The sequence below is a fragment of the Scyliorhinus torazame genome, chromosome 22, assembly GCF_047496885.1.
Source record: "Scyliorhinus torazame isolate Kashiwa2021f chromosome 22, sScyTor2.1, whole genome shotgun sequence".
NCBI lineage: Eukaryota > Metazoa > Chordata > Chondrichthyes > Carcharhiniformes > Scyliorhinidae > Scyliorhinus > Scyliorhinus torazame.
This window is the reverse complement of record NC_092728.1, coordinates 41,013,215-41,029,383: the sequence shown is the minus strand read 5'-3', so window position 1 is coordinate 41,029,383 and position 16,169 is coordinate 41,013,215.

The following is a 16,169-nucleotide window of genomic DNA, read 5'->3' as shown; positions in this document are numbered from 1 at the left end:
ATACTGCATTCCTTCAGGAGACGCACCATCACCGATATTGCATTCCTTCAGGAGGCGCACCTTCACCGATATTGCATTCCTTCAGGAGACGCACCTTCACCGATATTACATTCCTTCAGGAGGCGCACCTTCACCGATATTGCATTCCTTCAGGAGACGCATCTTCACCGATATTACATTCCTTCAGGAGACGCACCTTCACTGATATTGCATTCCTTCAGCAGGCGCTCCTTCACCGATATAGCATTCCTTCAGGAGGCGCTCCTTCACCGATGTCGCATTCCTTTCGGAGACAAACCTTCACCGATATAGCATTCCTTCAGGAGGTGCTCCTTCACCGATATTGCATTCCTTCAGGAGACGCACCTTCACCGATATTGCATTCCTTTCGGAGACGCACCTTCACCGATATTGCATTCCTTCAGGAGGCGCTCCTTCACCGATGTTGCATTCCTTCAGGAGATGCACCTTCACCGATATTGCATTCCTTCCGGGGACGCACCTTCACTGATATTGCATTCCTTCCGGAGACGCACATTCACCGATATTGCATTCCTTCCGGAGACGCACCTTCACCGATATTGCATTCGTTCAGGAGGCGCACCTTCACCGATATTGCATTCCTTCAGGAGACGCACCATCACCGATATTGCATTCCTTCAGGAGGCGCACCTTCACCGATATTGCATTCGTTCAGGAGGCGCACCTTCACCGATATTGCATTCCTTCAGGAGGCGCACCTTCACCGATATTGCATTCCTTCAGGAGACGCACCTTCACCAATATTACATTCCTTCAGGAGGCGCACCTTCACCGATATTGCATTCCTTCAGGAGACGCACCTTCACCGATATTGCATTCCTTCAGGAGACGCATCTTCACCGATATTACATTCCTTCAGGAGACGCACCTTCACTGATATTGCATTCCTTCAGCAGGCGCTCCTTCACCGATATAGCATTCCTTCAGGAGGCGCTCCTTCACCGATGTCGCATTCCTTTCGGAGACAAACCTTCACCGATATAGCATTCCTTCAGGAGGTGCTCCTTCACCGATATTGCATTCCTTCAGGAGACGCACCTTCACCGATATTGCATTCCTTTCGGAGACGCACCTTCACCGATATTGCATTCCTTCAGGAGGCGCTCCTTCACCGATGTTGCATTCCTTCAGGAGCTGCACCTTCACCGATATTGCATTCCTTCCGGGGACGCACCTTCACTGATATTGCATTCCTTCCGGAGACGCACATTCACCGATATTGCATTCCTTCCGGAGACGCACCTTCACCGATATTGCATTCGTTCAGGAGGCGCACCTTCACCGATATTGCATTCCTTCAGGAGACGCACCATCACCGATATTGCATTCCTTCAGGAGGCGCACCTTCACCGATATTGCATTCGTTCAGTAGGCGCACCTTCACCGATATTGCATTCCTTCAGGAGGCGCACCTTCACCGATATTGCATTCCTTCAGGAGACGCACCTTCACCAATATTACATTCCTTCAGGAGGCGCACCTTCACCGATATTGCATTCCTTCAGGAGACGCACCTTCACTGATATTGCATTCCTTCAGGAGGTGCACCTTCACCGATATTACATTCCTTCAGGAGGCGCACCTTCACCGATATTGCATTCCTTCAGGAGGCGCACCTTCACCGATATTGCATTCCTTCAGGAAGCACACCTTCACCGATATTACAATCCTTCAGGAGACGCACCCTCACAGATATTGCATTCCTTCAGGAGGCGCACCTTCACCGATATTGCATTCCTTCCGGAGACGCACCTTCACCGACATTGCATTCCTTCCGGAGACGCACCTTCACTGATATTGCATTCCTTCAGGAGGCGCACCTTCACCGATATTGCATTCCTTCCGGAGACGCACCTTCACCGACATTGCATTCCTTCCGGAGACGCACCTTCACCGATATTGCATTCCTTCAGGAGGCGCACCTTCACCGATATAGCATTCCTTCAGGAGGCGCTCCTTCACCGATGTCGCATTCCTTTCGGAGACAAACCTTCACCGATATAGCATTCCTTCAGGAGGTGCTCCTTCACCGATATTGCATTCCTTCAGGAGACGCACCTTCACCGATATTGCATTCCTTTCGGAGACGCACCTTCACCGATATTGCATTCCTTCAGGAGGCGCTCCTTCACCGATGTTGCATTCCTTCAGGAGCTGCACCTTCACCGATATTGCATTCCTTCCGGGGACGCACCTTCACTGATATTGCATTCCTTCCGGAGACGCACATTCACCGATATTGCATTCCTTCCGGAGACGCACCTTCACCGATATTGCATTCGTTCAGGAGGCGCACCTTCACCGATATTGCATTCCTTCAGGAGACGCACCATCACCGATATTGCATTCCTTCAGGAGGCGCACCTTCACCGATATTGCATTCGTTCAGTAGGCGCACCTTCACCGATATTGCATTCCTTCAGGAGGCGCACCTTCACCGATATTGCATTCCTTCAGGAGACGCACCTTCACCAATATTACATTCCTTCAGGAGGCGCACCTTCACCGATATTGCATTCCTTCAGGAGACGCACCTTCACTGATATTGCATTCCTTCAGGAGGTGCACCTTCACCGATATTACATTCCTTCAGGAGGCGCACCTTCACCGATATTGCATTCCTTCAGGAGGCGCACCTTCACCGATATTGCATTCCTTCAGGAAGCACACCTTCACCGATATTACAATCCTTCAGGAGACGCACCCTCACAGATATTGCATTCCTTCAGGTGGCGCACCTTCACCGATATTGCATTCCTTCCGGAGACGCACCTTCACCGACATTGCATTCCTTCCGGAGACGCACCTTCACCGATATTGCATTCCTTCAGGAGGCGCACCTTCACCGATATTGCATTCCTTCAGCAGGCGCTCCTTCACCGATATTGCATTCCTTTCGGAGACAAACCTTCACCGATATTGCATTCCTTCAGGAGGCGCACCTTCACCGATATTGCATTCCTTCAGGAGGCGCACCTTCACCGATATTACATTCCTTCAGGAGACGCACCTTCACCGATATTGCATTCCATCAGGAGACGCACCTTCACCGATATTGCATTCCTTCAGGAGGCGCACCTTCACCGATATTGCATTCCTTCAGGAGGCGCACCTTCACCGATATTGCATTCCTTCAGGAGGCGCACCTTCACCGATATTGCATTCCTTCAGGAAGCGCACCTTCACCGATATTGCATTCCTTCAGGAGACGCAGCTTCACCGATATTGCATTCCATCAGGAGGCGCACCTTCACCGATATTGCATTCCTTCAGGAGACGCACCTTCACCGATATTGCATTCCTTCAGGAGGCGCACCTTCACCGATATTGCATTCCTTCAGGAAGCGCACCTTCACCGATATTGCATTCAATCAGGAGACGCACCCTCACCGATATTGCATTCCTTCAGGAGACGCACCTTCACCGATATTGCATTCCTTCAGGAGACGCACCTTCACCGATATTGCATTCCTTCAGGAGACGCACCTTCACCGATATTACATTCCTTCAGGAGGCGCACCTTCACCGATATTGCATTCCTTCAGCAGGCGCTCCTTCACCGATGTTGCATTCCTTCAGGAGACGCACCTTCACCGACATTGCATTCCTTCAGGAGGCGCACCTTCACCGATATTGCATTCCTTCAGGAGGCGCACCTTCACCGATATTACATTCCTTCAGGAGACGCACCTTCACCGACATTGCATTCCTTCAGGAAGCACACCTTCACCGATAATACAATCCTTCAGGAGACGCACCTTCACCGATATTGCATTCCTTCAGGAGGCGCACCTTCACCGATATTGCATTCCTTCAGGAGACGCACCTTCACCAATATTACGTTCCTTCAGGATGCGCACCTTCACCGATATTACATTCCTTTAAAAGACGAACCTTCACCGATGTTGCATTCCTTCAGGAGACGCACATTCACCGATATTGCATTCCTTCGGGAAGCACACCTTCACCGATATTACAATCCTTCAGGAGACGCACCTTCACCGATATTGCATTCCTTCAGGAGGCGCACCTTCACCGATATTGCATTCCTTCAGGAGACGCACCTTCACCAATATTACGTTCCTTCAGGATGCGCACCTTCACCGATATTACATTCCTTCAGGAGACGAACCTTCACCGATGTTGCATTCCTTCAGGAGACGCACATTCACCGATATTGCATTCCTTCAGGAAGCACACCTTCACCGATATTACAATCCTTCAGGAGACGCACCTTCACCGATATTGCATTCCTTCGGGAGGCGCACCTTCACCGATATTGCATTCCTTCAGGAGACGCACCTTCACCAATATTACGTTCCTTCAGGATGCGCACCTTCACCGATATTACATTCCTTCAGGAGACGAACCTTCACCGATGTTGCATTCCTTCAGGAGGCGCACCTTCGCCGATATTGCATTCCTTCAGGAGGCGCACCTTCATCCATATTACATTCCTTCAGGAGGCCCACCTTCACCGATATTGCATTCCTTCAGGAGGCGCACTTTTACCGATATTGCATTCCTTCAAGAGGCGCTCCTTCACCAATGTTGCATTCGTTTCGGAGGCGCACCTTCACCGATATTGCATTCCTTCAGGAAGCACACCTTCACCGATATTACAATCCTTCAGGAGACGCACCCTCACAGATATTGCATTCCTTCAGGAGGCGCACCTTCACCGATATTGCATTCCTTCCGGAGACGCACCTTCACCGACATTGCATTCCTTCCGGAGACGCACCTTCACCAATATTACGTTCCTTCAGGATGCGCACCTTCACCGATATTACATTCCTTTAAAAGACGAACCTTCACCGATGTTGCATTCCTTCAGGAGACGCACATTCACCGATATTGCATTCCTTCGGGAAGCACACCTTCACCGATATTACAATCCTTCAGGAGACGCACCTTCACCGATGTTGCATTCCTTCAGGAGATGCACCTTCACCGATATTGCATTCCTTCCGGAGACGCACCTTCACCGATATTGCATTTCTTCGGGAGATGCACCTTCACCGATATTGCATTCCTTCAGGAGGCGCACCGTCACCGATATTGCATTCCATCAGGAGACGCACCTTCACCGATATTGCATTCCTCCAGGACACGGACCTTCACCGATATTGCATTCCTTCAGGAGACGGACCTTCACCGATATTCCATTCCTTCAGGAGACGAACCTTCACCGATATTACATTCCTTTCGGAGACGCACCTTCACCGATATTACATTCCTTCAGGAGACGCACCTTCACCGATATTGCATTCCATCAGGAGACGCACCTTCACCGATATTGCATTCCTTCAGGAGGCGCACCTTCACCGATATTGCATTCCTTCAGGAGGCGCACCTTCACCGATATTGCATTCCTTCAGGAGGCGCACCTTCACCGATATTGCATTCCTTCAGGAAGCGCACCTTCACCGATATTGCATTCCTTCAGGAGACGCAGCTTCACCGATATTGCATTCCATCAGGAGGCGCACCTTCACCGATATTGCATTCCTTCAGGAGACGCACCTTCACCGATATTGCATTCCTTCAGGAGGCGCACCTTCACCGATATTGCATTCCTTCAGGAAGCGCACCTTCACCGATATTGCATTCAATCAGGAGACGCACCCTCACCGATATTGCATTCCTTCAGGAGACGCACCTTCACCGATATTGCATTCCTTCAGGAGACGCACCTTCACCGATATTGCATTCCTTCAGGAGACGCACCTTCACCGATATTACATTCCTTCAGGAGGCGCACCTTCACCGATATTGCATTCCTTCAGCAGGCGCTCCTTCACCGATGTTGCATTCCTTCAGGAGACGCACCTTCACCGACATTGCATTCCTTCAGGAGGCGCACCTTCACCGATATTGCATTCCTTCAGGAGGCGCACCTTCACCGATATTACATTCCTTCAGGAGACGCACCTTCACCGACATTGCATTCCTTCAGGAAGCACACCTTCACCGATAATACAATCCTTCAGGAGACGCACCTTCACCGATATTGCATTCCTTCAGGAGGCGCACCTTCACCGATATTGCATTCCTTCAGGAGACGCACCTTCACCAATATTACGTTCCTTCAGGATGCGCACCTTCACCGATATTACATTCCTTTAAAAGACGAACCTTCACCGATGTTGCATTCCTTCAGGAGACGCACATTCACCGATATTGCATTCCTTCGGGAAGCACACCTTCACCGATATTACAATCCTTCAGGAGACGCACCTTCACCGATATTGCATTCCTTCAGGAGGCGCACCTTCACCGATATTGCATTCCTTCAGGAGACGCACCTTCACCAATATTACGTTCCTTCAGGATGCGCACCTTCACCGATATTACATTCCTTCAGGAGACGAACCTTCACCGATGTTGCATTCCTTCAGGAGACGCACATTCACCGATATTGCATTCCTTCAGGAAGCACACCTTCACCGATATTACAATCCTTCAGGAGACGCACCTTCACCGATATTGCATTCCTTCGGGAGGCGCACCTTCACCGATATTGCATTCCTTCAGGAGACGCACCTTCACCAATATTACGTTCCTTCAGGATGCGCACCTTCACCGATATTACATTCCTTCAGGAGACGAACCTTCACCGATGTTGCATTCCTTCAGGAGGCGCACCTTCGCCGATATTGCATTCCTTCAGGAGGCGCACCTTCATCGATATTACATTCCTTCAGGAGGCCCACCTTCACCGATATTGCATTCCTTCAGGAGGCGCACTTTTACCGATATTGCATTCCTTCAAGAGGCGCTCCTTCACCAATGTTGCATTCGTTTCGGAGGCGCACCTTCACCGATATTGCATTCCTTCAGGAGGCGCTCCTTCACCGATGTTGCATTCCTTCAGGAGATGCACCTTCACCGATATTGCATTCCTTCCGGAGACGCACCTTCACCGATATTGCATTTCTTCGGGAGATGCACCTTCACCGATATTGCATTCCTTCAGGAGGCGCACCGTCACCGATATTGCATTCCATTAGGAGACGCACCTTCACCGATATTGCATTCCTCCAGGACACGGACCTTCACCGATATTGCATTCCTTCAGGAGACGGACCTTCACCGATATTCCATTCCTTCAGGAGACGAACCTTCACCGATATTACATTCCTTTCGGAGACGCACCTTCACCGATATTGCATTCCTTCAGGAGGCGCACCTTCACCGATATTGCATTCTTTCAGGAGGCGCTCCTTCACCGATGTTGCATTCCTTTCGGAGACGCACCTTCACCGATATTGCATTCCTTCAGGAGGCGCTCCTTCACCGATGTTGCATTCCTTCAGGAGATGCACCTTCACCGATATTGCATTCCTTCCGGAGACGCACCTTCACCGATACTGCATTCCTTCAGGAGACGCACCATCACCGATATTGCATTCCTTCAGGAGGCGCACCTTCACCGATATTGCATTCCTTCAGGAGGCGCACCTTCACCGATATTGCATTCCTTCAGGAGGCGCACCTTCACCGATATTGCATTCCTTCAGGAGGCGCACCTTCACCGATATTGCATTCCTTCAGGAGACGCACCTTCACCGATATTACATTCCTTCAGGAGGCGCACCTTCACCGATATTGCATTCCTTCAGCAGGCGCTCCTTCACCGATGTTGCATTCCTTTCGGAGACGCAACTTCACCGATATTGCATTCCTTCAGGAGGCGCACCTTCACCGATATTGCATTCCTTCAGGAGGCGCACCTTCACCGATATTACATTCCTTCAGGAGAGGCACCTTCACCGATATTGCATTCCTTCAGGAAGCACACCTTCACCGATATTACATTCCTTCAGGAGACGCACCTTCACCGATATTGCATTCCTTCAGGAGGCGCACCTTCACCGATATTGCATTCCTTCCGGAGACGCACCTTCACCGACATTGCATTGCTTCCGGAGACGCACCTTCACCGATATTGCATTCCTTCAGGAGGCGCACCTTCACCGATATTGCATTCCTTCAGGAAGCACACCTTCACCGATATTACATTCCTTCAGGAGACGCACCTTCACCGATATTGCATTCCATCAGGAGACGCACCTTCACCGATATTGCATTCCTTCAGGAGGCGCACCTTCAACGATATTGCATTCCTTCAGGAGGCGCACCTTCATCGATATTACATTCCTTCAGGAGGCCCACCTTCACCGATATTGCATTCCATCAGGAGACGCACCTTTACCGATATTGCATTCCTTCAGGAGGCGCAACTTCACCGATACTGCATTTCATCAGGAAGCGCACCTTCACCGATATTGCATTCCTTCAGGAGGCGCACCTTTACCGATATTACATTCCTTCAAGAGGCGCTCCTTCACCAATGTTGCATTCGTTTCGGAGGCGCACCTTCACCGATATTGCATTCCTTCAGGAGGCGCTCCTTCACCGATGTTGCATTCCTTCAGGAGATGCACCTTCACCGATATTGCATTCCTTCCGGAGACGCACCTTCACCGATATTGCATTTCTTCGGGAGATGCACCTTCACCGATATTGCATTCCTTCAGGAGGCGCACCGTCACCTATATTGCATTCCATCAGGAGACGCACCTTCACCGATATTGCATTCCTCCAGGACACGGACCTTCACCGATATTGCATTCCTTCAGGAGACGGACCTTCACCGATATTCCATTCCTTCAGGAGACGAACCTTCACCGATATTACATTCCTTTCGGAGACGCACCTTCACCGATATTGCATTCCTTCAGGAGGCGCACCTTCACCGATATTGCATTCTTTCAGGAGGCGCTCCTTCACCGATGTTGCATTCCTTTCGGAGACGCACCTTCACCGATATTGCATTCCTTCAGGAGGCGCTCCTTCACCGATGTTGCATTCCTTCAGGAGATGCACCTTCACCGATATTGCATTCCTTCCGGAGACGCACCTTCACCGATACTGCATTCCTTCAGGAGACGCACCATCACCGATATTGCATTCCTTCAGGAGGCGCACCTTCACCGATATTGCATTCCTTCAGGAGGCGCACCTTCACCGATATTGCATTCCTTCAGGAGGCGCACCTTCACCGATATTGCATTCCTTCAGGAGGCGCACCTTCACCGATATTGCATTCCTTCAGGAGACGCACATTCACCGATATTACATTCCTTCAGGAGGCGCACCTTCACCGATATTGCATTCCTTCAGCAGGCGCTCCTTCACCGATGTTGCATTCCTTTCGGAGACGCAACTTCACCGATATTGCATTCCTTCAGGAGGCGCACCTTCACCGATATTGCATTCCTTCAGGAGGCGCACCTTCACCGATATTACATTCCTTCAGGAGAGGCACCTTCACCGATATTGCATTCCTTCAGGAAGCACACCTTCACCGATATTACATTCCTTCAGGAGACGCACCATCACCGATATTGCATTCCTTCAGGAGGCGCACCTTCACCGATATTGCATTCCTTCCGGAGACGCACCTTCACCGACATTGCATTCCTTCCGGAGACGCACCTTCACCGATATTGCATTCCTTCAGGAGGCGCACCTTCACCGATATTGCATTCCTTCAGCAGGCGCTCCTTCACCGATGCTGCATTCCTTTCGGAGACAAACCTTCACCGATATTGCATTCCTTCAGGAGGCGCACCTTCACCGATATTGCATTCCTTCAGGAGGCGCACCTTCACCGATATTACATTCCTTCAGGAGACGCACCTTCACCGATATTGCATTCCATCAGGAGACGCACCTTCACCGATATTGCATTCCTTCAGGAGGCGCACCTTCAACGATATTGCATTCCTTCAGGAGACGCACCTTCACCGATATTGCATTCCTTCAGGAGGCGCACCTTCACCGATATTGCATTCCTTCAGGAAGCGCACCTTCACCGATATTGCATTCAATCAGGAGACGCACCCTCATCGATATTGCATTCCTTCAGGAGACGCACCTTCACTGATATTGCATTCCTTCAGGAGACGCACCTTCACCGATATTGCATTCCTTCAGGAGACGCACCTTCACCAATATTACGTTCCTTCAGGATGCGCACCTTCACCGATATTACATTCCTTCAAAAGACGAACCATCACCGATGTTGCATTCCTTCAGCAGGCGCTCCTTCACCGATGTTGCATTCCTTTCGGAGACGCAACTTCACCGATATTGCATTCCTTCAGGAGGCGCACCTTCACCGATATTGCATTCCTTCAGGAGGCGCACCTTCACCGATATTACATTCCTTCAGGAGAGGCACCTTCACCGATTTTGCATTCCTTCAGGAAGCACACCTTCACCGATATTACATTCCTTCAGGAGACGCACCTTCACCGATATTGCATTCCTTCAGGAGGCGCACCTTCACCGATATTGCATTCCTTCCGGAGACGCACCTTCACCGACATTGCATTCCTTCCGGAGACGCACCTTCACCGATATTGCATTCCTTCAGGAGGCGCGCCTTCACCGATATTGCATTCCTTCAGCAGGCGCTCCTTCACCGATGTTGCATTCCTTTCGGAGACAAACCTTCACCGATATTGCATTCCTTCAGGAGGCGCACCTTCACCGATATTGCATTCCTTCAGGAGGCGCACCTTCACCGATATTACATTCCTTCAGGAGACGCACCTTCACCGATATTGCATTCCATCAGGAGACGCACCTTCACCGATATTGCATTCCTTCAGGAGGCGCACCTTCAACGATATTGCATTCCTTCAGGAGACGCACCTTCACCGATATTGCATTCCTTCAGGAGGCGCACCTTCACCGATATTGCATTCCTTCAGGAAGCGCACCTTCACCGATATTGCATTCAATCAGGAGACGCACCCTCACCGATATTGCATTCCTTCAGGAGACGCACCTTCACCAATATTACGTTCCTTCAGGATGCGCACCTTCACCGATATTACATTCCTTCAAAAGACGAACCATCACCGATGTTGCATTCCTTCAGGAGGCGCACCTTCGCCGATATTGCATTCCTTCAGGAGGCGCACCTTCATCGATATTACATTCCTTCAGGAGGCCCACCTTCACCGATATTGCATTCCATCAGGAGGCGCACCTTCACCGATATTGCATTCCTTCAGGAGGCGCTTCTTCACCGATGTTGCATTCGTTTCGGAGGCGTACCTTCATCGATATTGCATTCCTTCAGGAGGCGCTCCTTCACCGATGTTGCATTCCTTCAGGAGATGCACCTTCACCGATATTGCATTCCTTCCGGAGACGCACCTTCACCGATATTGCATTCCTTCCGGAGACGCACCTTCACCGATATTGCATTCCTTCCGGAGACGCACCTTCACCGATATTGCATTCCTTCCGGAGACGCACCTTCACCGATATTGCATTCCTTCAGGAGACGCACCTTCACCGATATTGCATTCCATCAGGAGACGCACCTTCACCGATATTGCATTCCTTCAGGACACGGACCTTCACCGATGTTGCATTCCTTCCGGAGACGCACCTTCACTGATATTGCATTCCTTCCGGAGACGCACCTTCACCGATATTGCATTCCTTCCGGAGAGGCACCTTCACCGATACAGCATTCCTTCAGGAGACGCACCATCACCGATATTGCATTCCTTCAGGAGGCGCACCTTCACCGATATTGCATTCCTTCAGGAGGCGCACCTTCACCAATATTGCATTCCTTCAGGAGGCGCACCTTCACCGATATTGCATTCCTTCAGGAGGCGCACCTTCACCGATATTACATTCCTTCAGGAGACGCACCTTCACCGATATTGCATTCCTTCAGGAAGCACACCTTCACCGATATTACAATCCTTCAGGAGACGCACCTTCACCGATATTGCATTCCGTCAGGCGGCGCACCTTCACCGATATTGCATTCCTTCCGGAGACGCACCTTCACCGATATTGCATTCCTTCCGGAGAAGCACCTTCACCGATATTGCATTCCTTCAGGAGGCGCACCTTCACCGATATTGCATTCCTTCAGCAGGCGCTCCTTCACCGATGTTGCATTCCTTTCGGAGACAAACCTTCACAGATATTGCATTCCTTCAGGAGGCGCACCTTCACCGATATTACATTCCTTCAAGAGACGCACCTTCACCGATATTGCATTACATCAGGAGACGCATCTTCACCGATATTGCATTCCTTCAGGAGGCGCACCTTCACCGATATTGCATTCCTTCAGGAGACGCACCTTCACCGATATTGCATTCCTTCAGGAGACGCACCTTCACCGATATTGCATTCCTTCAGGAGGCGCACCTTCACCGATATTGCATTCAATCAGGAGACGCACCCTCACCGATATTGCATTCCTTCAGGAGACGCACCTTCACCGATACTGCATTCCTTCAAGAGACGCACCTTCACCGATATTACATTCCTTCAGGAGGCGCACCTTCACCGATATTGCATTCCTTCAGCAGACGCTCCTTCACCGATGTTGCATTCCTTTCGGAGACGCACCTTCACCGATTTTGCATTCCTTCAGGAAGCACACCTTCACCGATATTACATTCCTTCAGGAGACGCACCTTCACCGATATTGCATTCCTTCAGGAGGCGCACCTTCACCGATATTGCATTCCTTCCGGAGACGCACCTTCACCGACATTGCATTCCTTCCGGAGACGCACCTTCACCGATATTGCATTCCTTCAGGAGGCGCGCCTTCACCGATATTGCATTCCTTCAGCAGGCGCTCCTTCACCGATGTTGCATTCCTTTCGGAGACAAACCTTCACCGATATTGCATTCCTTCAGGAGGCGCACCTTCACCGATATTGCATTCCTTCAGGAGGCGCACCTTCACCGATATTACATTCCTTCAGGAGACGCACCTTCACCGATATTGCATTCCATCAGGAGACGCACCTTCACCGATATTGCATTCCTTCAGGAGGCGCACCTTCAACGATATTGCATTCCTTCAGGAGACGCACCTTCACCGATATTGCATTCCTTCAGGAGGCGCACCTTCACCGATATTGCATTCCTTCAGGAGGCGCACCTTTACCGATATTGCATTCCTTCAGGAGGCGCTCCTTCACCGATGTTGCATTCGTTTCGGAGGCGCACCTTCACTGATATTGCATTCCTTCAGGAGGCGCTCCTTCACCGATGTTGCATTCCTTCAGGAGATGCACCTTCATCGATATTGCATTCCTTCAGGAGGCGCACCTTCACCGATATTGCATTCCTTCAGGAGACGCACCTTCACCGATATTGCATTCCTTCAGGAGGCCCACCTTCACTGATATTGCATTCAATCAGGAGACGCACCCTCACCGATATTGCATTCCTTCAGGAGACGCACCTTCACCGATATTGCATTCCTTCAGGAGACGCACCTTCACCGATATTGCATTCCTTCAGGAGACGCACATTCACCAATATTACATTCCTTCAGGAGGCGCACCTTCACCGATATTGCATTCCTTCAGCAGGCGCTCCTTCACCGATGTTGCATTCCTTTCGGTGACGCACCTTCACCGATATTGCATTCCTTCAGGAGGCGCACCTTCACCGATATTGCATTCCTTCAGGAGGCGCACCTTCACCGATATTGCATTCCTTCAGGAAGCACACCTTCACCGATATTACAATCCTGCAGGAGACGCACCTTCACCGATATTGCATTCCTTCAGGAGGCGCACCTTCACCGATATTGCATTCCTTCAGGATGCGCACCTTCACCGATATTACATTCCTTCAGGAGACGAACCTTCACCGATGTTGCATTCCTTCAGGAGGCGCACCTTCGCCGATATTGCATTCCTTCAGGAGGCGCACCATCATCGATATTACATTCCTTCAGGAGGCCCACCTTCACCGATATTGCATTCCATCAGGAGACGCACCTTCACCGATATTGCATTCCTTGCGGAGGCGCAACTTCACCGAAACTGCATTTCATCAGGAAGCGCACCTTCACCGATATTGCATTCCTTCAGGAGGCGCACCTTCACCGATATTGCATTCCATCAGGAAGCGCACCTTCACCGATATTACATTCCTTCAGGAGGCGCACCTTTACCGATATTGCATTCCTTCAGGAGGCGCTCCTTCACCGATGTTGCATTTGTTTCGGAGGCGCACCTTCACCGATATTGCATTCCTTCAGGAGATGCACCTTCACCGATATTGCATTCCAACAGGAGTCGCACCTTCACCAATGTTGCATTCCTTCAGGAGATGCACCTTCACCGATATGCATTCCTTCAGGTGGCGCTCCTTCACCGATGTTGCATTCCTTCAGGAGATGCACCTTCACCGATATTGCATTCCTTCCGGAGACGCACCTTCACCGATATTGCATTTCTTCGGGAGATGCACCTTCACCGATATTGCATTCCTTCAGGAGGCGCACCGTCACCGATATTGCATTCCATCAGGAGACGCACCTTCACCGATATTGCATTCCTTCAGGACACGGACCTTCTCCGATATTGCATTCCTTCAGGAGACGGACCTTCACCGATATTCCATTCCTTCAGGAGACGAACCTTCACCGATATTACATTCCTTTCGGAGACGCACCTTCACCGATATTGCATTCCTTCAGGAGGCGCACCTTCACCGATATTGCATTCCTTCAGGAGGCGCACCTTCACCGATATTGCATTCCTTCAGGAGGCGCTCCTTCACCGATGTTGCATTCCTTTCGGAGACGCACCTGCACCGATATTGCATTCCTTCAGGAGGCGCTCCTTCACCGATGTTGCATTCCTTCAGGAGATGCACCTTCACCGATATTGCATTCCTTCCGGAGACGCACCTTCACTGATATTGCATTCCTTCCGGAGACGCACCTTCACCGATATTGCATTCCTTCCGGAAACGCACCGTCAACGATACTGCATTCCTTCAGGAGACGCACCTTCACCGATATTGCATTCATTCAGGAGGCGCACCTTCACCGATATTGCATTCCTTCAGCAGGCGCTCCTTCACCGATGTTGCATTCCTTTCGGCGACGCACCTTCACCGATATTGCATTCCTTCAGGAGGTGCACCTTCACCGATATTGCATTCCTTCAGGAGGCGCACCTTCACCGATATTACATTCCTTCAGGAGACGCACCTTCACCGATATTGCATTCCTTCAGGAAGCACACGTTCACCGATATTACAATCCTTCAGGAGACGCACCTTCACCGATATTGCATTCGTTCAGGAGGCGCACCTTCACCGATATTGCATTCCTTCAGGAGACGCACCTTCACCAATATTACGTTCCTTCAGGATGCGCACCTTCACCGATATTACATTCCTTCAGGAGACGAACATTCACCGATGTTGCATTCCTTCAGGAGGCGCACCTTCACCGATATTGCATTCCTTCAGGAGGCGCACCTTCACCGATGTTGCATTCCTTCAGGAGACGCACCTTCACCGATGTTGCATTCCTTCAGGAGGCGCACCTTCACCGATATTACATTCCATCAGGAGACGCACCTTCACCGATATTGCATTCCTTCCGGAGACGCACCTTCACCGATATTGCATTCCATCAGGAGGCGCACCTTTGCCGATATTGCATTCCTTCAGGAGGCGCACCTTCATCGATATTACATTCCTTCAGGAGGCCCACCTTCACCGATATTGCATTCCATCAGGAGACGCACCTTCACCGATATTGCATTCCTTGCGGAGGCGCAACTTCACCGAAACTGCATTCCTTCAGGAGGCGCACCTTCACCGAGATTGCATTCCTTCAGGAGACGCACCTTCACCGATATTGCATTCCTTCAGGAGGCCCACCTTCACTGATATTGCATTCAATCAGGAGACGCACCCTCACCGATATTGCATTCCTTCAGGAGACGCACCTTCACCGATATTGCATTCCTTCAGGAGACGCACCTTCACCGATATTGCATTCCTTCAGGAGACGCACATTCACCGATATTACATTGCTTCAGGAGGCGCACCTTCACCGATATTGCATTCCTTCAGCAGGCGCTCCTTCACCGATGTTGCATTCCTTTCGGAGACGCACCTTCACCGATATTGCATTCCTTCAGGAGGCGCACCTTCACCGATATTGCATTCCTTCAGGAGGCGCACCTTCACCGATATTGCATTCCTTCAGGAAGCACACCTTCACCGATATTACAATCCTGCAGGAG